The sequence below is a fragment of the Brachyhypopomus gauderio genome, chromosome 4 (assembly GCF_052324685.1).
Source record: "Brachyhypopomus gauderio isolate BG-103 chromosome 4, BGAUD_0.2, whole genome shotgun sequence".
NCBI classification, from domain to species: Eukaryota; Metazoa; Chordata; class Actinopteri; order Gymnotiformes; family Hypopomidae; genus Brachyhypopomus; species Brachyhypopomus gauderio.
Window position 1 is genome coordinate 14828209 of NC_135214.1, and position 26021 is coordinate 14854229.

The 26021-nt window shown below is 45.6% G+C and overlaps 1 protein-coding gene across 2 annotated transcripts in view; it reads left to right on the forward strand.

The window, feature by feature from the left end:
- The first annotated feature begins 559 nt into the window (after positions 1–559).
- map3k13 (mitogen-activated protein kinase kinase kinase 13) overlaps positions 560–26021 on the forward strand; it is a 40411-nt gene continuing 14949 nt past the window's right edge. Inside the window, exons 1-2 of one of the 2 annotated variants that reach the window (XM_077002501.1) lie at positions 560–5956; positions 15440–15514. The gene's annotated coding sequence lies outside the window, so the exon portion shown is untranslated. Of the gene's footprint in view, positions 5957–15439; positions 15515–19061; positions 19208–26021 lie in introns of those variants that run through there. The other variant, XM_077002502.1, reaches the window with a different exon arrangement.

The window sequence follows — 26021 nt, forward strand, 5'->3', positions numbered from 1 at the left end:
AATCCTATTGAGTTCCACAATATGTTCTTTTAAACCTAATATATTTTGTATAAATTTTTGCTATGCTGTCCTTAATGTTTTGAAGCTTGCATTATAACAGAAATCACACAGTGAGAAAATTATAGGCTTTCCTGGACAAACAGGCAATAAATTGGACACTGTGGAGAATGACACGCCACATGTTAAAAAATCCTAGATTTTAACACCCAGCAAAAGAATTCACGACTTGCGATAGTCATCTATGACAACGCAATCATGACCACCGCCCAGGGTAAAGCCGGTTATAGGAAAACACATGGCAGTGTTTCAGATGCCACACTGTTTGTCCACCACCTCTGCTCTGTATAGTCTAAGCATGTTAGGTTTGTTTTGCCTTACTATAAAAATATATTTAAAAAAGACAAGGAACATGTTTTAACATGTTTCTAGGAATATGTGGAAAATGATTAATGTGCTTCGTGGAATGGTTTTAAGAAATATTCTCAGGTTCCCTATTAAACATATTTTGCCATTTTTGTATTTCCATGTTGTACTATGTTAACAAAGTACATTAATTTGTACATCTTGCTGTAAAGAATTCTGCAGAAACAAGTTTTTTTATATGTATCTACTAGGTGATGCAGAAATATGCATGCTGTGATCCATGAATGATAAATAATCTTCCACTTGTCCAAATTCAATTTTTTTTACATACTTGGAAAACAAACAAACATTCTTATTTACATTAGCTGAATGAAAGCATGAAACTCTCTTACTCATCATGTTTTTATTGTTTTCGTGTCTATTAACTATTAAGCACGCACACAGAAAGCAACTTAAATATCTAGAGGGGTGTTTGTTTACATCGGTGAGCAGGAGGTCAGTGAGACAATGAAGGCTTGTGTGACCTGCTCTGTTTTGGAGAAGTGTTCTGTTTTGCAGATACTACTCTGAGAAAATAAACTGGAGAAGAAAGTCCTCGTCTCATTCAGGTTATTCACCCTCCTCTTCCTGTTTTTACCAGCCATTTTTATTTGTTTAGAGCGAGAAATCACAACCATGGGAGTTGGTGTTCTTGGTGTAACGCGTCGCCTCCGAACACGGCGGTGTCGCGCGCTGGTTTTAACGTGATGTGGACTCAAGTGCAAACCCCTAAAACAGAATGCCAAAAACGGCCAACAGAAACCTCCGCGATTGCGGGAAAACGAAAACAAAAAACCCCGAAGGGATAACAGCAGAACAACACGGAGGAATCTCGACGTGCGATAACACCAGGTAAGTAAATAACAAACAAAAAACGCGGAATTTTCAAATTCAAAACAGAAGTTCTCCTTGTGGGCCCTAAGGCCGCAAGACAAAAAATTCCAGATCTAATGCTTAATCTTGCAGACTATCCCATTACACCTGGCACAGTAGCCAAAAACATAGGTGTCATACTCGACTCCGACCTATCATTTGATAAATACATAGATAATACTACTAGGATAGCTTTTCTACATCTCCGCAACATTGCCAAATTAAGAAATGCATTATCACAGGATGATGCAGAAAAATTGGTGCACGCCTTTGTTAGCTCTAGATTAGACTACTGCAATGCACTACTGTCAGGATGTTCAAATAGGAATCTAAATAAACTTCAAATAGTTCAAAATGCCACAGCCAGAGTTCTGACCAGAACTAGAAAATTTCAACATATTACACCAGTCCTATCAGCTCTGCATTGGCTCCCAGTTAAATTCCGTATTGATTTAAAAATTATATTATTAACATATAAAGCACTGCACGTATAAAGCTTGCTCCTGAATACCTCCAGGAACTTATTTCCTACTATGAACCCCCATGTCCACTAAGATCACAGGGTGCTGGTCTTTTATTAGTTCCACAAATTAATAAGGTAACAGCAGGGGGAAGAGCCTTTTCTTATAAGGCCCCCCAGCTTTGGAACAACCTTCCAAATTGCATACGGGACTCTGACACAGTCACAATCTTTAAGTCTAGGTTGAAAACCCACCTATTTAGTTTAGCGTTTGATAATTAATATCCCCCCTTAGATAAAGGTACAGATCCAGGGGTTCATAGACGAAGGGTTTTATGGTAGACTGGGGCGCTGGTGCTGTCGTCCTGTCACTGCTCGTGGTCACTCAAGTTTGTTGACAGTGCAGTGGATGGATGCCATTGTCTCAGAATGCCCCCAAGCCTATGTTACCTTCTGGTTCTGCCTTTTTAGCTAGGCTGTAATAGTTTAACTTAATGCCGGAGTTGCTGCCACACTCCAGAAATGTGTTTAATTTTATCTGTCCTGTATATGTCCTCATACAGAGCTAATTTTCCCTGTTTTATTTTCTCCACATGGCTGCCCGCCTGCTCGAGGAAAAATGAGATGAGGAGAGACAAGCGATCCATCCAGTGCCAGCCACCTACTGCCTGACCGGATGAGCCTACACCATGATGGACATTACTATATCTTTTCCTTTTCTTTCTGTTTAAATTGTTGTTGTTGTCATGGTGACCGGTGTCGGCCAGAGGAGGATGGGTTTCCCCCTGAGTCTTGGTTCCTCTCAAGGTTTCTTCCTCATGCAAAAAACTAGGGAGTTTTTCCTTGCCACTGTCGCCATTGGCTTGCTCACTGGGGGCTAGGACTCGGCACTTGTAAAGCTGCTTTGTGACAACAACTGTTGTAAAAAGCGCTATATAAATAAAATTTGATTGATTGATTGGAATAAAAGTCAACGCGTCACTGCAGTGAAAGACGGGGAAAACAAAAATACACGGAGAACAGCTCAACATGTCCAGGAGAATAATAAGAGACCAGGGAGGGGAAGTGAAACTCAGATGCAAGACCTAGAGCTTCTACCTTGGAATACCTGTCGGTCTGTCAACCAGAACACTGGCAGACAAACCAACTTAGAAAATAAAAGAAAAATTGAAACAGCAGAGAAAGAGACAGACAAAGAGAGAGAGACTGAGAACACTCAGGGAGAAAGAACCAGAGAGTATGCGAATGAGACGCAGAGAGAAATAAACGGCTTGGGCTGTGAGTGTAACAACAACTAACAACTTCAGCAATGAGCTGCTGAAGTTGCTACAAACACCTGATGCCTATTGCGTCCAATTGCCCCCAGGTCTAGCTCGCGGGCTCCTCCTTGTGGCGGCCGGAGGCACGTGCCTGGGTCTAACCCTGACACTTGGTGTTCATGGGAGTTGGGGTTCTTGGTGTTCATGGGAGTTGGTGTTCTTGGTGTTCATGGGAGTTGGGAGTCTTGGTGTTCATGGGACTTGGTGTTCTTGGTGTTTATGGGAGTTGGTGTTCTTGGTGTTCATGGGAGTTGGTGTTCTTGGTGTTCATGGGAGTTGGTGTTCTTGGTGTTCATGGGAGTTGGGAGTCTTGGTGTTCATGGGAGTTGGTGTTCTTGGTGTTCATGGGAGTTGGGAGTCTTGGTGTTCATGGGAGTTGGTGTTCTTGGTGTTTATGGGAGTTGGTGTTCTTGGTGTTTATGGGAGTTGGTGTTCTTGGTGTTCATGGGAGTTGGGAGTCTTGGTGTTCATGGGAGTTGGGGTTCTTAGTGTTCATGGGAGTTGGGGTTCTTGGTCTTTATGGGAGTTGGGGTTCTTGGTGTTTATGGGAGTTGGGGTTCTTGGTGTTTATGGGAGTTGAGGTTCTTAGTGTTTATGGGAGTTGAGGTTCTTAGTGTTCATGGGAGTTGGGGTTCTTAGTGTTCATGGGAGTTGGGGTTCTTGGTGTTTATGGGAGTTGGGGTTCTTGGTATTCATGGAAGTTGGGGTTCTTGGTGTTCATATGAGTTGTGGTTCTTGGTGTTTATGGGAGTTGAGGTTCTTAGTGTTCATGGGAGTTGGGGTTCTTGGTGTTCATAGGAGTTGAGGTTCTTCGTGTTCATGGGAGTTGGTGTTCTTGGCCATAACCATCCATTTGTCCACAATATCAACACCCAGAACTTTCATTCTAGTTACCTTATACTTAGATTGTGTGATTTATTTGTAACTTGTGTATTAGTCTGTATAATTTGTTTTTGTGTAATTTGTGTGTTAACGGGCCGCCCAATGGAGGATGGGTTCCCTTTTGAGTCTTGGTCCTCCCAAGGTTTCTTCCTATTCCCCACCATCTAGGGAGTTTTTCCTTGCCACTGTCGCCTTAGGCTTGCTCATTAGGGATTTGGACCCATAGTATTGTTAACCTTGTAAATCCTGTAAAGCGCTTTGTGACAACATATGTTGTGAAAAGCGCTATACAAATATATTTGATTTGATTTGATTTGAGTGAATTCTGATCCATAAGTTTGAAGAGCTGCTTCATTGGATACTAGTGCAGTTCCTCCACAGTTGAACGGATGGCCAGGGATTCTGATCCATGACCACATACCTCTGCTATACATGGGAGAGGTTTCACCTAATCAGGTTTCCAGACCAGGGCTGTCCTTTGTGGGGCTTGAGAAGGGAGGGGTTGAGAAGACAGAACAGTGACAGGTCAGGGTGTCGCTCTCCTCAGGAGGACCTCAGATGGTTGCAGGAAGCCATGTTCAATGTTAAAACACTGTGAGTTCTGCCACTTAAAACCTTGTTCAACATCCAGAAGTTGCTGGATGATTGGTGATTCCCTACTCCAGCATTTTGTTTCATTTGATTTTCTATTGCCAGCAACCATTTTCCCTACACACACCATGTCCACATGTTGTTATGGTCTTCTATGGATGGCCATGGTAGAAAAGGTACAAAGAAAAGTGAATTCACAGCAAAGATTTATGTGACGAGTCTGCTCACCTCTTTGCCTCCAAGTTGGATTATGCGATATGACAGGCTGTGCCAACTGGTCAGGAACTTAGTGCCTTAAATGGTGGAAGGTTATCAGTCAGATGTATCGTCAGCCACCATCATGATGATCATCTGCAATGTTTTCTTTAAGATCTACTTGACTTTTCCAACAAGTCATAGGTTTGGAGCGGTAAGTCAGCATATGCAATGATATAACCTGTAGAAGTTTTGCACAAGTCTGCACGAGAGGTGAATGAGATGCCTTAGTCAGTGAGGAACTTTTTCAATGTCCCCCATGCAACTGATATTTCATCAGATCCCAGGACAAAATCATGAGTTGCCCTAGTGTTGAATATGGCAGCAGACCTACAATAATTATGATATGTAACAAGCGCTTATACTGCCCTCTAGTGTCTAGAATTGATGTTTTAGAATGAACGTCTTAAAGTTTAGAATTAATGTCTTAACACAAGGTCTGATTTCCGCTTACTTTTGACATTGGACAGTTGCATAGGACACGCGTCCATTTAAATAATTAAAATAGGACATGTGATGTTTCCTGATTAAAGAATGCCATGGTAGCACAGCACCGACCTAATATAGTCTCTAAAGAATACTACTCTCTGTTCAGCTGAGTGCAAAAACAAACAAACAAAAAAATAGACATTAAAAATTCCCCTGGGTAACAGGTCAGTTTCGGCTTACATCTGTGTCCTCTCATTGGTCCGAAGACGTGGCTCCAGGAAACAGTATCGACTCCACGCCCTTATAAGTTCAACCCACTACTTTCAAGATCGAAATAATGAAAAGAATGTTATTTTCGCTTTTGAAATTGTCAGTCAGGTTTTTACACGGCTAGTCATACTATACTGTCACATAATATTTATTCCAGTATTGTAAAAATAATAACAACAATTTATAGGTTGATGCATATAGGTAATTATCTTTAAATATATAGAGGTTGTTTAGCAGACAGATTAACTGTGATTGGTCTTGGGAATAATATGTAACATGTAATATGTAAGGTATAGAAATTGAGCACATGACTGTAAATGCCAGCAGCGCTGTCGCAGGTTTACAGGTGTAAAGGTTTACAAAACACGGAAGTGACGTCGGCGCTCACGAGACGCGGATTAGACCGCTGGGTTTACAGTCAGTTGACAGCGGAGCTGCGCGCGGAGACGACGGGAGAGGAGCAGAAATCACAACGGTAGGGACACCGTGCGTCCTTCTCCGTTACCGTCTCCTGCACGCATGTGTGTAGGTCCCGTGTGTTAGTGTAGCACTAGTCTTTGCTGTTTTTTTGAGAAAACACGCTATTTGGGAGCGGAGCGGCGGTACGGGGAGACGTGGCTGTGATGTTGCTGTGATCTTAACCCTGTGTGGTTACAACTACTGCTCTCTTTCTGTCTTTACATCCATAACCCTCACCAAAACGACCAAAACTATTTAATAACTCACAGGCTACCATGAGAATAAATATGGGCAGGCGAATAGCTGAGCCGACGCTGCTGCTGGCTTATATCGCCTTACCTTTCACCATACTAACCACGGTTTATCATAAGAGGAGCGCTCGTTTATTTGCGGCTGTTTATTTTTGTGTTTGGGTTTTGTCCGGGTTTTTATCCTCCTAGATCAAGAATATGCCATATGTCATATATGGGGCCCGAACAGCAGGTCTCCTCCCCTGCTGCGGTCTGCACGGACCCGGGGCGCCTTTGTGAAGCAGCCCACACACACCTGCAGGTCGAGCCTGTAGATCTGTGGTTTTAATGGGGGAAATGGGAGACACTGCGACTGAACACACTCATGCTTTTAACTGTTTGTTGTGCTGGGGATGGAAGCGCATCTGATGTTTCATGTTACAGCAGAGACATTACCATCAAATGGACCGGATTTGCCTTTTATGAGCAGCTTTTAATTGAATTCGATATCATTCTAATTTAGTTCATTGTAACTTGCGTTGTAAGCAGTTGCTGGTGGAAGTCTAAATACAAACTTGTAAACTCAGCCAAACACTCGTACAACAGGTGCATTGCATTATAATAAATAATTTATAAAACTGTTAATGCTAGAGGCCTGCTTGAGAAACAGTTGTGTAGTTTATTTCTTATGAGATGCCGGTTCCTAGATAATTTATTTCTAGCCTAATGTACATTTTCTTTTTGCTGTCCGTGTACACTGAGAATGTAGCATTATTTATTAGCTTTAACATCACGAGTGTATTTTACATCATTATATTTTTTCCTGCTGAACACAATTTCCTTTTAAATTGAACTCTACATGTACAAATCTTTGAAACGGCACATTTAGATGGATCAGATAAATTTAAAATAGCTTTGATACTCTTTCTGTTTTGCATATGTTAACTTAGTTTTCTGTAAAATCTATTAATTCATTCAGTAATTTGACATGTCTCTCCAAATATAGACTTTTGACTTGTTGCATACGTGAAAGAGAACCTTCCATTACCTAATGTCAAGCTTCACTGGTCCAGTGATTTCTGGATCCTATTGTGGGCTGTATTTTACACACTGCTCTTGGATCCCAGGGAAATAAACGAGTGTGAAACCCACCCGGTTGAGTCAGCCAGTTAAAGGGCAGCCGTCACTGATGGAGTTGGTGTGGGCTGAGTGGGGTGTTTGAGCAGAGCCCATCTGACTGGGTTAGTCAGAGACGCTTTGTGATAAGTGGCACCTGCTGACAGGAAGGAGATGCTGCCTGTCTGATTGCTGTTTGTCACTGGTGTGCTGATGCTATGTTAAAGTGCTATTTCAAGTCATTCCCACTAAGCAAGTGTGTGTGTGTGTGTGTGTGTGTGTGTGTGTGTGTGTGTGAGAGAGAGAGAGAGAAAGAGAGAGTGCACCTCAACCACCTTAGCAAAAAAAAGAAAAGAAGGAATTCTAGAAGCTGTAGTATGGGCTCTGGCAGTATATCATTACAGAGATCCATACCCACAATGCATCAAGTCCTGCGATGCACTAGTACCTTCATGCAGCAGAGAAATAACATTACAGGTCAGAATCTTGACCCTTTAATGAACCTGAACTGAGGCAGATGGATTTTACTTTCAGTCTGCCATCCCCGGCACTGCTGAGTGCGACCAGGTAGCATCCCCAACTAAATAATCGTAATTCTTTAACCATACTGGATGTGCATGAGCTCTTAAGTTTGGTTGAGTAGGTTATAAATGAAGCATGTGTAGCTGTTGAGCGGAGAAATATCCAGAACTAAGTTGCCCCATTGTAGGTGTAAATGGGGCAGATGTTCAGTGGAGGTGGTAAAGAGAGAGAGAAAAAGAGAAATGGGGAGAGAGAAAGGCACCCCCACCAATCTGTTTCTGAATGTGCTGAATTTGTGTTTTATCCTCTCCACTGGGGCATTTGTAAATGGGACGCACTGCAGGCCTCATGCATTCTGACATCATGTTAAGGAACTTTTGGCTAAATCCTACATTCAGGAACACATGGTATCACTAATGTGTTGTTGGAGTTGCTTCACTGTTCATAACTGAGAAATATAAGGGAATAAGTGAAGTTTCCATTTTGTCTTTTCTATATAAGCAAGTAGAATATTGGAAAGGTGTGCTGTGCAAATCATGAGTGGATCTGCTTTTCAGTACTGACAAAAAAAAAACATGACAATCAAAAAAATCTGGACATCAAGGAAACTCTTTGTATCGATACAAATACAAAGTCGGAGAGGGGCGTACAGTTCAAAGGCGTTTAATGCATACACAGAAATGTAGAGATGGGCTAGAGACAGGCAGGGTTCATAGTCCGTAACACTTGTCAACATAAAACTCAGGGAACTCCAAAAACAGGCAGGGGTAAGGACAGAGGAATCCAAACAACCAAATCCGAGAGAGCAGGCTAGAGTCGAAACCAGGGACAGAAACAGAGGTCGAAACCAGAAACGCAGACATAGAGACGCTCGGTATGCACACATGGTAAGGGAGCAATACTTCGCAACTAACGGAAGGGGAAGTGGGCTTAAATATCTGATGGGACAGCAACACAGGAGTATTCAATAATCCGGTAATGATGATCGTCTGATAGCTGTTCAGGCTGGGGAGAGTGAAGGATTCTGGGTTGTAGTCAGGTTGGTTCAGTGATGTGACACTCATGTGTCTGTGTCAGTATATGCTGAGGCAAAAGTGATAACACCAAAGTGGGCATAGCAGAGGACTGAGGGCCGACCTACTGTTCTAAAATCATTTTATTGTGTAATGTATTGCATATCAGCGGGACCAACATAGTACAGTACTGTTGAAGAGAGAGCGCTTAATTTACATAATCTTCATAAATGGGGAACAGAGATCACTCCACTGATCTCCCCCTGGAGACAAATGTGGCTCCCTCTGTCTCTGTCTTGTTTCTTTGTCCTTTCCTTTCTCTGTCTGTCTCTCACATTTTCTCACAGCTTATCTGTTTGAGACTGAAATGTATCACTTCTAGAAACGATTTTAGTATGCAAGCAAAATATCCTGTTATTACATTTACATTTACATTTAGGGCTTTTAGCAGACATGCTTACTCCAAATCGACTTACAAAGTGCTTTGCCATCTGCAAAGAGAATGCATCCTAAATAGTGCACTAGATAAGCCAGAGTTCAAAATACCGGTTGAACCAGATTATTAGATAACGACAGAAATCAACGTCAATACCTTGAATTGCAAATAAACAGACAATAAAGAATAAACAATATCTCAAAATCAACAGTAATTATAAAACAATTGTAAATAAACAAGAAGTAAATAAACATTGGCACTCTAATGTAAAGTACAAGGACAAGAGCCATCTGTAGTGTCAGTGGTCATTTACGTACTCTGCAAACAGATGATGAGTCTTCAGTCTAGGTTTGAAGACCACAATGGACTCTGCAGTCCAGACAGCCAGTGGAAGATCGTTCCACTATCTTGGAGACAGAGACAGGACAGACGTTTCAAGCCGAGTCTTTCTTGAGATTAGGAGTCCTCAAGGTATGGATCCGCTTTGACTATGGTTATCACGCATAAATCTGATGCTAGCAGCTACTGGAATCCAGTGAAGAGAGCGCAGCAGTGGGGTGACGTGTGAACTTGGAGAGACCAGTCGTGCTGCTGCATTGTGGATCAGCTGTAGATGTCTGATGACCCGTAGAGGAAGACCCGTAAGTAGGGAGTTGCAGTAGTCCAGCTTTGAGATGATGAGATACTGCACAAAAACCTGGGTAGCTTCCTGTGAAAGAAAGGATCATATTCTCCGTATGTTGCAGAGTAGAAGTCTGCAGGATCTGGTCAGGTTTGAGACATGTATTGAGAAGTTACACCCATGCTTTGAGCAGTTCCAGATGGTGATATCAGGGTGTTATTGAAAGAAACAGTGAGGTATGGATTTGGTGATCCTAAAATGTTTCTAAAGCTGGGTTTTGCTAGGTTTGAGTTTCAGGTGGTGAGCGGACTTCCAATGAAGCAATATCTGCCAAGCATGCTGAAATACGTCCAGTAACCTTAGTGACAGAACTTCTCCTGTCATTGATATGCTGTTAACATGTATTGTATATAGATCCTCTCCACTGACTGGAACCATGCTACATATGTAACCCTGCTCTTATGCTACATATGTAACCCTGCTGTTATGCTACATATGTAACCCTGCTGTTATGCTACATATGTAATCCTGCTCTTATGCTACATATGTAATCCTGCTGTTATGCTACATATGTAACCCTGCTGTTATGCTACATATGTAACCCTGCTGTTATGCTACATATGTAACCCTGCTGTTATGCTACATATGTAACCCTGCTGGTATGCTACATATGTCACCCTGCTATTATGCTACATATATAACCCTGCTCTTATGTTACATATATAACCCTGCTCTTATGCTACATATATAACCCTGCTCTTATGCTACATATATAACCCTGCTGTTATGCTACATATGTAACCCTGCTGGTATGCTACATATGTCACCCTGCTATTATGCTACATATATAACCCTGCTGTTATGCTACATATGTAACCCTGCTGTTATGCTACATATATAACCCTGCTGTTATGCTACATATATATCCCTGCTTTTATGCTATATAACAAAATACAGTAAAGTAATAATTAGGCAAAATATTTTTAATCATGATTTATTTAATCCTTATGGTTAATGATATCCTGCCCATTCCACAAATGATTGGAGACTGTTGTGAGTGTGTGTACCTGCAGGTGTACTAGTGTGTAAGAACACACTCGTGATAGTGCAAGCATCTCTGTTGCACATTGCATCCCCAGTGGCTTTTAATGTGCATTAAGCAAAGGAAACAAGAGACAAACCATAGACTGAGGGTGGTGTGTGTTTCCCTTACCTCTCTTTCCCTCTCTCTCCCCCCTCCTCTCTCTCTCTCTCTTTGTCACTCTCTTTCTCTCTCTTTTCCCCCCCTCCCCTCCTCCCTCCCCATGGTCTGGCCTTATCTCTTCTTTCCTGCTGAGTGACATTTCAGTAATGATGCTGTCTCTCTTCCCTCCGTTGCCCTCCGCTGGGTCAGGCCGGTGTGGGGCTCCTTCCACGGCCTCTTTGGTCCTCGCCGCGCGCTCCCGCCGCTCTCGTCACCCGCGTCCCGCTCTTTGATCTAAAGCCATCCCCATGGTCACCGGGCTGTAAGACTGCAGCAGTACCTTCAGCGGACTTTAGCGATAGTGAAGCGGTGATGTCGGTGGACAGCACCCGTCTGCTATGTTTGTTTGCACAGATGGAGCTGACCGAGCTCTCCCACTAATACAAACCCCAACGGGTTTGTATTAGTACCTCATGTTGATTGACTCTTTGCCACGGTACCCAAAATCCTGGGGCTAGTCCAATGTAGCAGAGACTGTGCCCCAGGTCAGGAGGGGCAGTTGTGTGTTTTGGGGGGGCAGTTGTATGTTTTGGGATAATGTTAAGCTTTCATTACTTGGGCTGTTAGGCGTGTGTGTGGACGGAGGTTCAGTGTGTGTGTGGACGGAGGTTCAGTGTGTGTGTGGACAGAAGTTCAGTGTGTGTGTGTGTGTGTGTGTGTGTGTGTGTGTGTGTGTGTGTGTGTGGAGGTTTGGCATGTGTGTTTTTAGAGCATGCCTCATTCTCCTTAGGCCTTCTGTACTGTTTTTGCCATGAAGGCTTCTAAACCTACTCCCATCATGTATGTGTGTGAGGGTTCCGCTTCTAAACCTACTCCCATCATGTATGTGTGTGAGGGTTCCGCTTCTAAACCTACTCCCATCATGTATGTGTGTGAGGGTTCCGCTTCTAAACCTACTCCCATCATGTATGTGTGTGAGGGTTCCGCTTCTAAACCTACTCCCATCATGTATGTGTGTGAGGGTTCCGCTTCTAAACCTACTCCCATCATGTATGTGTGTGAGGGTTCCGCTTCTAAACCTACTCCCATCATGTATGTGTGTGAGGGTTCCGCTCTGCTTGTGTCTACATGTGGTTCTTCTTAGAAAAGTGTGTTATTTCTGATGCTGTGTTGCGTGTGTGTGAGTGGTCGTATATTTTTACAAACAGTGCTCGTGTTTGTACAGTTATACTGCAGTGTGTTTGAGTGTGTACTTTGCTGTGGAGTGTGTGTACCTGTCCTTACAGAGCAGTGTGTTGCTTTAATTACTCCTGCCTGCTGTGCCACGTGGGGAGCTTATTAACACACACGAATCGAGAAGCAAAAATCACAGCACACACACTTTAGTTCCTCCAATCTCCTCCCCTCCCACTCCCCTCCTCTCCCACTCCCATCTCATCTCCTCCTCTCCCCTCCCTTCTCCTCTCTTCCCCTCTCCTCCTCTCCCCTCTCCTCCCCTGAACCTGAACCTCTTACACATGCAAGGAGGCTTGATTGCATTCGACCATTGTTGTATCATGCACCCCAGGCCAAATCACCACTGTATGTCCCACTGAGCCTTTATAAACACTGTAGGTATGAGATACTGGACTGTGTTGTTCATGTAAAGCAGGCAGGCCGTTACTTGATGAACCATGTGGACGAATCCGTCAGGTCAGAGTCAGCCAAATAATGCAGCTCTCTGCACAAAACACCAGATGTCTGTTAACGTTATTTGAAATTGTAGACAAACGATCGATCGCGGAAGCATTGGAAAATGCTCCGCTGCTCAATGGGTCTCCTGCTTTCTGTAAAACGGCACACACACACAGTACACACACACACAGTACAGTGGGCAGCGGGGCGGGGCCGATGTCAAGTGATTGCTCCATTTGATGCAATTTTCCACAGCGTCCCTGATGTGCTTGGATGCTGGTTTTGTCTTATTCATGCAAGGGACATCATACCTGTGTGTGTGTGTGTGTGTGTGTGTGTGTGTGTGTGTGTGTGTGTGTGTGTGTGTGTGTGCTATTCCTGCAAAAGACACAGAAGCTGTCTGCATGTGTGTTCCTCCCCTGCTGAAATAGTAATGAGAATGTGTAACAGAGCTGGCCCGTACCTTACTGCCTTCCAGTCCGGCCCTACAGCTAGCAGCACTGCTCCCCGACCGAGGGAGCGAGAGAGCGAGAGAGCGAGCCACGACTCTGGACACCACCAGGGCTCCGAGCCCAAAAAGAGAGAGGTGGTTGTAGCCAGAAGCAGGGCTCCAAGGGAGGGATGCTTGTTCTGTCTAGCTACCTTCACCCCGGGAAATCAGAGCAGGCCCAAATTAGCTCACTATTGAGGTGAGGCCGCAGCCTGGAGTAAAAGGCTAACAGCACTTACTGAGAAAGCCGACCGAGTAGCGGCTGGCTCGCTGACAGGAACATGCAGTCCCCTGCATAGAAGTCCTCTCTGCTTTCTCTGTGCCACCCTGCACACATGGATAGTGTCTGCCTGTCTGTTTCTGTTTAATTTGCTCATGGTGCCTTTTGATCGACCTTTGGAATCCCAGTTGCGTTATGGGTCACGAGTAGCTCGCTACGCAAACATAGTCATAGCCCACCTGCGCTCTCATAGTGCACAAATGTTCCCAAAACACTTTAGTCAATATTCAACCATAGACCTGACTGCTCTCTGCCTAGACGCGCTAGCCGACGAGTCCAGGGTGGATGTCTTTGGACGGTAAGCATGGAGTCAGAACAGAACCAAAGGAGAATGCCAACGTTGTGAAATAACGTTGCGACTCCAGCGACTGGGACCTGTTTGTGGGACTGGGATTAGCTGTGCTTGGGCCAAACGGTGGATGTTTTTACCATGTTTTAAAGCAAGGTCGTGAGTGGCAGACAGCTTTCTGTGTTAATATGATGTCAGCAGCTCTGTCAGATCCTTTTGTTGTTATTATTTGATTATTTGACTGCTTGTTTGTCTTGTGTTTATTAGCGCAGAACTAATACTGCAGCTGGTGATTTATGGGTAGCAGATTTGTTCTCTGGTTATTAAAATCTCTTGATTTAAGTAGCTTATAACTATGCATTTTATTTGCATTTCATTAATAGCAATTATGCATGTGTTTATGAATCACAATTAAAATGTAGGCTATGACTTATTTATACATGGAAGCTGAAATGGTACTATTGGACTGTGTCTTTCATTAAATACATTACAATCTAGTATTTCAGTAAGTTGCTTCAAACTATCTCACCAAATTGTAACTATAAATATGGAAGAACACCAGTGTCATGTCTTGTCCCAAGCATGTTAGATGACAAAGACCGATGGGGAGCTGTGCTAGCCCACCTGAGCCAGTTTACCTGACACAGGCCTGAAATTTGGTTTCATTAACAGTTTAACATTACTCACAGAGACTGTTAGCAGCCATGTGTGAAATTGCTAATCTAAACGCAATGACTTCTTCTGTTGGGCGCTCACTTTAACGCCAGAATATGCAGCGACAGAAACCGTTCTTTGTCACCCTGCCTACAGAGCAGGGAGGGTTCTCCGGCCCCTAAGGGTGTGGCTGTGGGGCTACAGATTTCACATGGTCCTTCCCCCATCACACACACACCAGACTCCCACCCCCCAGGTCTGTCACTTAATGCCCCAGGCACGGGCAGCTGTTCATCAGGCCAAGCCCACATTCTCGTTCACCCCCTCATTAAAAACATGCTCAGAAGCCAGACGGCCTTCGTCCCAGACGGCCTTCTTATTTGTTGGCTTCCCCTGTTTGCTTTTCACCCTGGTTCAGTTAACGCTTCGATGCAAAACATCTTCGCATTTGCCGTGGCCCCGTACAGAGGAATAGAAATGGCTGCTTTTCCCTCAAAATATTCAAAATGCTTCCCTCTAAAGCGTGGCTCGGGGTCGACATATGTAATATTGCTGGCATTAATGTTCAGATGTAAGACGGGCTCTGGAAATCAATTTAGTTACAAGTCGTTCACATCAAATTTAAGTCTGACTCTCTGCTTTTTAGATGTTACATGTGTATTGTGAGTCATAAATTCTGGAAGGTTCCTTTGCTCTTGTCTTTGTCCTTTGTTCTTGTCTATTTAGAGCATTAAGCCGGCTCTATATTTAGACAGGATTTCCCCACCCGCTTCAAAACTCTGCACTGTACAAAAGATTAGTTCATGACCGACAAGATCCTTGTTGATATAGTACACAAACTCACACTGACCCATCCTTTACCTCTTGTAGCACACGCTCTCGAAATATCCCCCCCCCCCTCCCCTTCAGAAAGTGAGATCCAGAGTGATCTGAGAAGCAAGTCTCAGCCCTCTGACCTTTGTCCTCTGGCCTGTGTGTATTTGTTTGCAGGTGAAGTGGCGTAGATACGGAGCGGAGCCCCTGTCCGAGCCTTTTCCAAAAGCAGCCGTGGGGACATGACCGCAGGTAAATACCCTCGCTGTTCTCGCCTATCTGTTTGCCACACTCATCCACTTTCGAATGGCAGTGTTCACCTTTGCGGGTGCCGGTGGAGAAATGCCCGTGAACTTCACTTCTCCATTCGTCACATGGGTGAACTAGGAGGTGACCATGTGCGTGATGTGTGTGAGTTCTTGTTCCTGGTTTTGTTTTAAAGTCAGATACAAGAAAGGAACACGTAGACATACCCTTGGTCCTGGCTGTCCCTTGCTGTGATTTCACATTAACTGGGTGATTTGGTGCGTGTGTGTGTGTGTGTGTGTGTGTGTGTGTGTGTGTGTGTGTGTGTGTGTGTGTGTGTGTGTGTGTGTGTGTGTGTGTGTGTGTGTGTGTGTGTGTATGAGAGAGAGAGAGAGAGAGAGAGAGAGAGAGAGAGAGAGAGAGAGAGAGAGAGAGCATGCCTGGGTACATGTTTGTGGAGTGGTGGTTGGGGTTAAATTAAGCAGAAGGTTTTATAGCTGCAGGCTCACCTTGAAACTGAAGCATGCTTGCTTCTGCCCTCTGCTGGCCAGGTGGAACACTTGCTCTCACTCTTCTGTGTGGTCCTTCTGTGGTGTATCTGTAGGATACCAGAGGGAGGCCTTGGCATTAATCTTGTGCATCCATATAAGTGGAAATATCATCAAAATATTTAAATATATTAATAAACATTTTACTAGGGAGACAATTCTCTGCTTTGCAAACTCAAATTGGCTATCTGCCTTGAAGGCCAAGTTCTCTAAAAACCCAGGTCAGAAACGGAGCCCACAGACAATTCCAGGGCACATATTTAAAACGTCGGCTGGTGTAGGGAAGCTGATCTGAGTGATGAGATCAGTGCTTGGAACTACTGGATTCTGTGCAAACCAAGACTGATTAACAGTCAGGATCTGTGCAGGAAAGTGCAGGAGCTGTCTGGGCAGACGCCTCCCACACCTGCGCCGGTCAAGGGCTAATTGTGCGGAAAGAGAACTCTCCAGCCCATCCTCAATCCTTGGTGTGGGAACGTGGGAACAACATTTCCGATTTCCTAAAGAAATATCCCAACCTCTATTTTGAAACGCTATTAATTGCATTTGTTCTGAATCAAATATACTACATTTTCCAAAGGCTCAATGAAAATGTTTCCAGTGGTCTTTTGTATTGTTCCCACCTAAACATGCAGTGATTGCTGAAGTTGAGTGTATTTTGGGTGAAAACAGTACAGTGTGTAGTCGGAGAGAGAGAGAGAGAGAGAGGAGCCCTCCCAAGGCTAGCTGTAGCAGGCGCCTTGTGTCATGCTAACATATGGTACCGGTATTGGATTACCGGTATCAGTACGAAATATTTGATTGTTTGGTTATGCGAAAGACAGGTCAGGATTTGTAGCTATTTAGGTTATAGTTTTGTTAAAGTTAGCACCGCGAACAGTTGTTTGTCATATTTAACAAAAAATATTTACAATTTATAAAAATAAACAAACAATAATGCCCATGCTATAATGAGGAAATAAATACTAAATAAAGATTTAATAGTTAATCACAATTATTTTTAGGAGTAAATTGTCTACAATTTCATGAAGGTGGCAGGCCTAGGAATACTGTCTGTATTTTGTTACACAGAAGGCTATAGTATTACCTGTTTTTGAGTGGATCCATGGCGAATTCTGATGCGGTTCAGGATAGGTTACCATGGAGAACCAATGGCAGCCTAAGGCAAAAGGTCTGTAGGCAAAATAAATGTGAACATACAAAAGAATCCAAATCTATCATTGAAGCAAAGTCTCAAAATAACAAATGATACAAAATCTGACATTAGTTATTGACTTATATTACCTTTTGAAGACATGTGAATCTCTATTAATTCATCACACATTAATTCATCCATAATTGCTGAATAAGTACATAGATATGGTAATACACAGGCCAGAGACCAAACATGGGGAAGATCAGAGAATATGTAGATAATGCAGGACAAAAGCCCCTGAATGCCTGGGTAAACTGAAGATGAGAGGGGAGGACCCTGATGGATCTGGGTGGGCTTCATGTGGACCACCCCCCTCCCCCAGGACTTCCTGTGGACCACACCCCCCCTCCCCTCAGTGGCTAGGTAAAGCCAGGGTAGACAGAATCCAGAGGTGCCAGTTATCGTGACACTTGCTTTTCAGAAAATTGTACTTCAGAAAAATGTTTTTGTTTTTACATAGAATAACTTTCTAACATCCAAAAAGTAATTAATTAATACTTTTTTTAGTGTAAGATCAAGCAGATGCATTTTTGAAAGTCTTTTATCAGGGGTCGTTCTAAAAGGCACGAATCAGGACTGTGTTTGGTCCAGTTTTGTTTTTCGTGTCTTTTATTATAATGCAGTTTATTGACATTTGGGTTATTTGAGTGGATCCAGGCTCAGTTCTGGCTGTGCCAAGGATTAAAGGGAAGCTCTGTGCAGGCATTGTCTTGTTTCCATAAATATGGCTGTGTGCAGTTCATTAGGGCCAATTCTGACGTCAAGGAGCCGACCTATTAATTGGACTTTTGTGTTTGGCTTGTTCTGGGTTGGCAATGACATACTGTGCAGGTGGTTATAAATAGCCGGAGGGAATAAAGCCTGTCACACGTGTACACCTGTGCTGATTAAACCACATTTGACACAAATGTGAAGTGAAAACATACTGCAAACATGATCCGTCTTTCCGGGAAACTCACTTCCGAGCACGAGCGTCAATACATGTGCATGCACACACCATCTGCGTACACAAGCAGTTCAGTTCGGCTTCCACATTCTCACCCTTGTCTTAGTTTGTCCTCCTCTTCTTCCCGTCTTGTGTGTGTGTTGTTTGTGTTTATATGTGTGTCAGTGTTTTTTCTGTGTATCTTGCCTCTGTGAGTCTGTGTGAAAGAGTGAGTGGGTGTGTGTGTGCGTCTGCATGTTTTGAGCTGCGTCATGGTTGGATTGCTCCTCCTCTGCCTTCTCTTGTGTGTGTGTGTGTGTGTGTGTGTGTGTGTGTGTGTGTGTGTGTGTGTGTTGTGTTGTGTGTGCCTACAAGACAGAGAGAGTGTGTGTGCATGTTTGTGTGTGTGTGCGCGTGTTTGTATGTGTGCGCGTGCATGTGTGTGTGTGTTGTGTTGTGTGTGTGCATACGAGAGAGAGAGAGAGAGAGAGAGAGAGAGAGTGTGCGCATGTTTGTGTGTGTGTGTGCGCGTGTTTGTATGTGTGCATGTGTGTGTGTGTGTGTGCATGAGAGAGAGAGAGAGAGAGAGAGAGTGTGTGTGTGCATGTTCGTGCGTGTGTGTGTGTGTGTGCGCGTGCGTGCGTGTGTGTGGTGTGTGTGTGTCTGTTTGTGCTCGTGCGTGTGTGTGTGCGTACGGTGTGTGTGTGTGTGTGGCGTGTGTGTGTGTGTGTGTGCGTGTTTCGAGCTGCGTCATGTCTGCGTCACCACACCCCTTCATTCATGAAAGTGTGACGTGGGCAGCAGCAGCTCTGCTCCGCCCCCTCTTTCACTCTGACATTGCATGCGCTCCATCTTCGTCTTTCTTTCTCTCCCTCCTCCTGGTCTCCCTCTTCCATCTCTCTCTCTCTCGTGCTCTCTCTCTCTCTCTCTCTCTCTCTCTCTCTCTCTCTCTCTCTCTTGCTGTTCCTCCTTCTCTCTCTGGGCTCTGACACTCTGCTGAAGAAGGACCATGCTGACCGGCTTGCTCAGCTGTGAGTAATATGCAGCTGTTTGTGTTTGTGCAGGGGCTATATGTGTGTGTGTGTGTGTGTGTGTGTGTGTGTGTGTGTGTGTGTGTGTGTGTGTGTGTGTGTGTGTGTGTGTGTGTGTGTGTGTGTGTGTGTGTGTTTGTTTGCGTGGGTTATTGGTGAACGTTCTCATGCGTATATTCACACTTCTCAGTGTATCTTATTGAGAATATCTGCGATCCTTGTCTGTGTGTTTGAGCATGTGTGTATGCGTGTGTGTGTGTGTGTGTGTGTGTGTGTGTGTGTGTGTGTGTTTGTGCGTGTGGCAGTGCTATATTTGGCTCCGGCTGTGATGCTGGGGTTTGGTGCAGTAGTTCTCTTGCCTCTGCCCTCTGCTGAAGGACAGGCAGTGGGGCTGACAAGCATACGATGCTTCCCGTACACACACACACACACACACACACACACACACACACACACACACACACACATGCTCAAACACACAGACACGGATCGCAAATATTCTCAATAAGATACACTGAGAAGTGTGAATATACGCATGAGAACGTTCACCAATAACCCACGCAAACAAACACACACACACACACACACACACACACACACACACACACACACACACACACACACAGCCACATCTGTATTGTTTAGGTATATTAAAGAGAGAGAACCAGGGACAGAGAGAGGGAGATTCTTCCCTGTGGTGTTGCTCATCTGATTCCTCCCACTCTCTGGTCCCTTTCTGCCTCTCTCTCTTCCTCCCTTTTTCTTTCTATGCCAGGTTCTCACTTCAGAATCTATCGCTCCTCTCTCTTTCACTCTCTCATTCTCTCTCGTTCTCTCTCTCTCCTTGCTGAGAGGGAAGAGGGTTGTTCAGTTCAGTTCTGCCTCCTCTGCTAAGCAGCATGTTTATGTAATGTCGTCCCAGCAGCAAATGCTTATCAGGAAGGGAGGGAGGGAGGGAGGGAGGGAGAGAGAGAGAGAGAGAGAGGGGAGAAGAAGTCAGGGTAGCAGAGCAGAATAGAGGTCGTGATGCTGCATGTATTAGCTGAGCTCCTTTAAGCTTCAGCTTGGGTTCCCCTGGCTCCTGCACTCTCATCCCTGATTGGCCAGTGATCGGCCAGGCGAGCCTCAGCCCTCTCCACTAATGTCCGCGGCAGTGTGAGGTATTGATTCCTCTGCTTTCTCCGAGGTTTTTAAGAGCTCAGGAACACCAGCGACGGGAGGGACGAATTAGAGCCTCCTGAGGTTCTAGTAAAAGGTGGATTGGTTCATGGGCTTTGTGCGCCCGTGTGTGTGTGTGCGCAACCTCTGTGTCTTCTATCTCTTATCTCCCTGACCCACTCCCCCTCTTTCATGCCGCCGTGTCTCAGAGGCAGCCTGCTGTGATGTGCGTGCCTGTCTGTCTGCTGGCTTTTATGTCTGTGCTGCTTTAAAAGCCCCCGGCGCTGATTGTTAAAGGGAGGGAGCAGCTGGTCAGCTGTGCGGCCTCTCTCCTCATCCTCCTGCTCCTCCTCCGCTCATCCGCCCTCCCACCCGCGAGGCGCCGTGCGGACGCACCACCACTCCCCTTGTGTCCTTTGTAGTCGCTCTGGGATCTCTTCCCATTCCAGCTGCTCCAGTGTCAGTCCGGCAGTGCTGCTACCTCTTCCCCAACCCCCCTCTCTCTCTTTCTCTCATTCTCTCTCTCTCCCATCCTCCCTCTCTCCTCTCTCCCTCTCTTTCTCTCTGCCCTTCTCTTGCTTGTTTTATATCTGCTTCTCTTACACACACACACACACACACACACACAAATGTACCCATGTGTTCCTCCTGTTCTGTCTTCATCTTTTCCCCAACTGCTCTCTGCATGGGCCGGTCCGTTGGACAGCAGAACTGTACTGTAATGAGCTGGACTGCTGGTGACTAGTGGGTTGGGTCCTGGCTAAACACTGTCATTATTATACTGCTTAGTGTTTTGGAATGCTGTTAGAACTGCATGTCAAACAGCTGCAGTCTGGCTGTCATTTCTGAGATGTCTCTCTCTCTCTCTCTCTCTCTCTCTCTCTTTCTCTCTATCCCTTAAAACATGACCATTTATTTACTTATTTGATGCTGTCTTGCAAATTGTAAATACTTCCTGCATTCTCAGTGTTTGGTCCACGTGTATTTGTGTGTATGTGTGTGTGAGTGTGTGTTTGTGCATTGTAGTGGAAGGGGGAGGGGCTTATCTGGTGCACTCTTGTCCTCTGCTTCGTGCTCTGTGGCTGCTGGGTTATTGTACAGCATCACAGACTCACTGCTGCTGTGAGTCACAGCAGCCACAGTCCATCAACCACTCTGTCCAGTAGCAACACCACTCTCTCGACCTGACGCCCACTGTCCAGTAGCCACACCACTCTCTCTCCCTGATGTCCACTGTCCAGTAGTGACACCACTCACTCGACCTGATGTCCACTGTCCAGTAGCAACACCACTCTCTCGACCTGACGCCCACTGTCCAGTAGCCACACCACTCTCTCTCCCTGATGTCCACTGTCCAGTAGCCACACCACTCACTTGACCTGATGTCCACTGTCCAGTAGTCACACCACTCACTTGACCTGATGTCCACTGTCCAGTAGTCATACCACTCACTCGACCTGATGTCCACTGTCCAGTAGTCACACCACTCACTCGACCTGATGTCCACTGTCCAGTAGCCACACCACTCACTTGACCTGATGTCCACTGTCCAGTAGCCACACCACTCTCTCTACCTGACGTCCACTGTCCAGTAGCCACACCACTCACAGCCTGATGTCCACTGTCCAGTAGTCACACTACTCTCTCTGCCTGACTTCCACTGCCTTAATCCTCTCAAATCTGTCTGTATGCTCCTAATTTTAGTAATGACCTCAAGAAAACAGCTAAACAGTGTAATGTTGCTGGAATGCTCTTAACAAGCTCACAGAGCTGGAATGATTGCATGCCACTTACACACTACAGGGAAGGTAATCACAGCTAGGCTAGGTCATAATCCGGTAATCCACTTTACATACAGTCCAGTGACTGAATTTATGTGTGTGTGTGTGTGTGTGTGTGTGTGTGTGTGTGTGTGTGTGTGTGTGTGTGTGTGTGTGTGTGTGTGTGTGTTTGGTTTGTGTGTGTGTGTGTGTGTGTGTATGTGTGTGTGTGTGTGTGTGGTCTGGCTCAGGTGTGAGTCAGGCCGCTGTTCTTAGCGACATATGACCAAGGTGTTTTGGAATGAAGACAGACCTGCTCTGGCTGCATCATGCTAACAGCCCAGTGGCACAGCCAGGCTAACATTTGAGGTAACATGGCAAAAACATTTGGACTCATTGCAGTTATCCAGCCCTACATCAGCGTGCCCTCATGCCCACACACAGGTGTGGACTGAAGCTCCCGTAAACAATAGTGCTCACCAGTTCATCTCCAATAAACTTGCATTAGCATTTTTGCACTCTATATGACCCTTGACTCCCCAGGGAGAGAGAGTAGCTGGCTGGTTGATATTGCTCAGCAAAATCAGGCTGGACAACAAATAAAAGCGGGTACATTAGCTGTTCTAAAGTCTTGAGTTCTCTGTGATGTGAGCAGAAGAGTAAATATGTTAAGATAAAAGTGTTGCTGATCCTTGTGAAGCATCTCTGGTTTCTGCTAAATGAACTTTGACACCTGATTGGTAAAACATTTTCCACATTAAAGGGTAGCATCACGAGCACCCAGATTCAGTCCTGGCAAGAAGGTAGATGAGAGCAGGTGGATGAGAGCCTTTTTTTTTTGCTTTTTCTCTGGTTAGGCCCAGATGGTTGGGCCCAGACTAAACACTGTTATTATTGTACTTTAGTGTTTTGGACTGCTGTCCAGACAGGATGTCAGACAGCAACAGTCTTGCTGTCATTTCTGAGACATCTCTCTCTCTCTCTCTCTGTCTCTCTCTTTCTCTCTCTTTCTGTCCCTCTCCTTTATGTATTGCTGATAAATCTGGGACTAGCATGACTGGTATGAGTCACGTTTTCTTCTGTGTAGAAGGAGTCTGTGGACAAGTACTGAAAGCTGCGTAGCATTGTGCTTTGGTGGCCTGGATCCGAGCACACAAGCAGGAGTGATTTTGGCCATGTGACCTTTTAAACAGCAGCCGGGCCATTTCTCCCAGTGCACCACTGCGCTGTGTTTACTCTAGACACTTATGCTCTGCTGAGCACAGATTATAGGTTTACCTTCCTTCCTCAGTTTAGCACCCTGAGGGAAAGAAAGGGAGAGAGAGAGTGAGAGTGAGCATAGTACTAAAGCAGCTTTAAACATCTACCCATATTTTAGTCTGCAGGGTGCTCGGCTAGGCATGCTGGGATACCCAGCCACAGGCAGTGCATGTCCATGTGCATGTCACTCTGGCCCAGACCCTGAGCATCAGGCATGCTGGTCAGCACAGGGGAGGTGATGGTTTTCCCTCCTGCCACCTGGGACATTACTGAGGCTCCATGACGGTGTGGTTTCAGCCAGAAGCGTCACGCCTGCGGGCAGCTGTGCGAGAGACCGACCGACAGTGCGAATGAGGCGGCGGCAGTGCTCAGGTGCTGCGGGGCGCTGCTGCGAGTTAATTGGCTGCTGGAACCACGCTGAGCCATCGAGCGGCCCCTTTTCATCTGTCCGTCAGCGGCAGCCAGCGTGTGATTGGCGGGAGGAGGGGCGGCGCCCGGAGCCGGCCTGGGAACAGCAGGATCGGATTGATTTTGGTGTAAAAGGGTGGAGAGAGAGGCAATGAGGGACAAAGAGAGAGAGAGACACTTGGTTCAGACCGATGCTGCTGGCATGTAGAATAAAAGACAGAAAGTGGGAGCATGGCTCTTTGTCGGAGACTAAATTGGCCCTTTGTTGCCACAGCAGCTGGTCCCTCTGGAGCGAGACCCTCCACCCCTCTACACCCCCCCCCACCTCCACCCCAGGCCCCAGAGCATTCTGACACCCCCTGCCTGCAGATAATGAGACCTAGAGTTACAGGAAGTGCATGTGTGCGAGCATGAAGGAGCCTGTGTGTTTATGATATGCTCCAGGTTAATGTGAACATGTGTTTTTGAGAGTGTTGGTGAGAGTGGGATGACGCTCCGTTTGTACGTGCACTCCAGTATATGAGAATAATCATTCAGGCTTAAGTGTATTTGTCTTATCTATGCTACATTTAGCATTTGGTGCAGTACCTTTTGAGGAGCACAGATTGTAGTATTGAATTAGTGGGCTTAATTGTGTGTGTGTGTGTGTGTGTGTGTGTGTGTGTGTTGGGGCAGAGGGCCATCACCAGAACTTGATCCCTCAGCCCCACCAGCTGCTCCATCCCTAGTGTGCATTACTGATACAGTGTAAGTAGAAAAGTGTGTGTGCGTGTGCGTGTGCATGTACATGTGTGTGTGTAAGAGAAAAAGTGTAGCTTTCAGAATATAGCCCATCGCTCCAACATTGCAGTCTATTAAGATGGCTCACATGCAGTCTGACCTGTCACATCTGTGGCTTAGGGATGCAGTGGGTGGAATGTGAGTGGAGGGGAGTGTGGGGCAGTGGAGGGGAGTGGAGTGTGGGTGGAGTGGAGTGGAGGGGAGTGTGGGTGGAGTGGAGGGGAGTGTGGGTGGAGTGGAGTGGAGGGGAGTGTGGGTGGAGTGGAGGGGAGTGTGGGTGGAGTGGAGGGGAGTGGAGTGTGGGTGGATTGTGGGTAGAGTGTGAGAGGGAGTCGGGAGAGTTTAGTCAGTGATGTATAGTGGAGTATGAGGGCAGCCTGCTGCAGGAGTGTGTTCTGTAAGAGTGCAGGAGTGTGTTCTGTAAGAGTGCAGGAGGGTGTTCTATAAGAGTGCAGGTGTGTGTGTTGTAAGAGTGCAGGTGTGTGTGTGTTGTAAGAGTGCAGGAGTGTGTGCTGTAAGAGTGCAGGAGTGTGTGCTGTAAGAGTGCATGAGGGTGTGCTGTAAGAGTGCATGAGGGTGTGCTGTAAGAGTGCAGGAGTGTTTGTTGTAAGAGTGCAGGAGTGTGTGTTGTAAGAGTGCAGGAGGGTGTGTTGTAAGAGTGCAGGAGTGTGTGTTGTAAGAGTGCAGGAGGGTGTGTTGTAAGAGTGCAGGAGTGTGTGCTGTAAGAGTGCAGGAGTTTGTGCTGTAAGAGTGCATGAGGGTGTGCTGTAAGAGTGCAGGAGTGTGTGTTGTAAAAGTGCAGGAGGGTGTGCTGTAAGAATGCAGGAGTGTGTGTTTTAAGAGTGCAGGATGGTGTGTTGTAAGAGTGCAAGAGTGTGTGTTGTAAGAGTGCAGGAGTGTGTTCTGTAAGAGTGCAGGAGTGTGTTCTATAAGAGTGCAGGTGTGTGTGTTGTAAGAGTGCAGGAGTGTGTGTTGTAAGAGTGCAGGAGTGTGTGCTGTAAGAGTGCAGGAGGGTGTGCTGTAAGAGTGCATGAGGGTGTGCTGTAAGAGTGCATGAGGGTGTGCTGTAAGAGTGCAGGAGTGTGTGTTGTAAAAGTGCAGGAGAGTGCTGTAAGAATGCAGGAGTGTGTGTTGTAAGAGTGCAGGAGTGTGTGTTGTAAGAGTGCAGGAGTGTGTGTTGTAAGAGTGCAGGAGTGTGTGCTGTAAGAGTGCAGGAGTGTGTGCTGTAAGAGTGCATGAGGGTGTGCTGTAAGAGTGCAGGAGTGTGTGTTGTAAAAGTGCAGGAGGGTGTGCTGTAAGAATGCAGGAGTGTGTGTTGTAAGAGTGCAGGAGGGTGTGCTGTAAGAGTGCAAGAGTGTGTGTTGTAAGAGTGCAGGAGTGTGTTCTGTAAGAGTGCAGGAGTGTGTGCTGTAAGAGTGCAGGAGTGTGTGTTGTAAGAGTGCAGAAGT